Genomic DNA, 1,050 nt, shown 5'->3' with positions numbered 1-1,050 from the left:
GCATTGGTCCACTTTGCTTTGAAGGTATAATATGCTGTGCTTTTCTAAAAAAACCAAAGCTTAAACTATAATACAAATCAGTGTATAGGCTAAGCCCAAGCCCAAGCTTTAAGCCCCCGAGGTGCCGTTCCACGGGTAGAGTAATTAATGCACTTTTTACCTTTGTGATCAAGTCAACAACCGCCTTTTGCAAGCCCACGTGTCGCCCCCTGCTGGAATTCAGATAGAATTCAGATTAAAGGCACTTCCGCATTTGCAGCACTTCGCCGAACCGGATGCTCTGTCCGTTAATATTACCAGTCTGTGGTTCAGACCGAGCTTGTGAAACATGAAGCAAAAGCCAGTCAGCAGAGAGTCTGAGAGGGTCCCTCTTAGTGACAAAGTAGTTTCTGCGTTGAGTACTTTAACTTTGAATACTTTAAGTACATTTTCCTGATGATTCTTAGACTTTTACTTCCAGTAAGCAACCTTTTCAGTGTAGGACTCCACTTCAACAGTATGTTTACAGTGTGGTATTAGTACTTTTACTGAAGTAAATGTCTCCCTCCACCACTTTTTAAATCTGTAACAAGTTGTCACGCTTGCTGGAGTGGAGGACCCAAATGCAGAGACGAGGGTAGGCCAAAGAGGGTAATGACGAAGATTTATTAACAAAAGGTGTCCAACAACATGGATCCAAAAAACAAGAAATAAATGAGTCAAGGAAAACACAAAGTCCACAGTCCAAAAACAAAAAAAAATCCAGAAAGTCCAAAAACAGGAAACAGGAAAAACAACAACTGGAAAACAGACAGTGGGAAGAACGCACAGGGAAATATTGATCACATGGAAGAGTCCAAACGAAGGAAATATCGACAGGAGCTGAAAAACAGCGAACAACACACACACTCACAACATGATCTGACAAGAGACAAAGGGGACACAGAGGTTACATACAAGAGGTAACAGGTGATACATCAGGGCGGGGACAACAGTCCCAGAGGTGGGAGAACAGAAGACAGGTAGTAAACTAGACAAGATGAGACAGAGACCCAGACTATCAAAATAAAA

The sequence above is a fragment of the Etheostoma spectabile genome, unplaced genomic scaffold (assembly GCF_008692095.1).
Source record: "Etheostoma spectabile isolate EspeVRDwgs_2016 unplaced genomic scaffold, UIUC_Espe_1.0 scaffold285, whole genome shotgun sequence".
NCBI classification, from domain to species: Eukaryota; Metazoa; Chordata; class Actinopteri; order Perciformes; family Percidae; genus Etheostoma; species Etheostoma spectabile.
The sequence above is the reverse complement of the archived record's forward strand: the minus strand, read 5'-3'. Positions refer to the sequence as shown.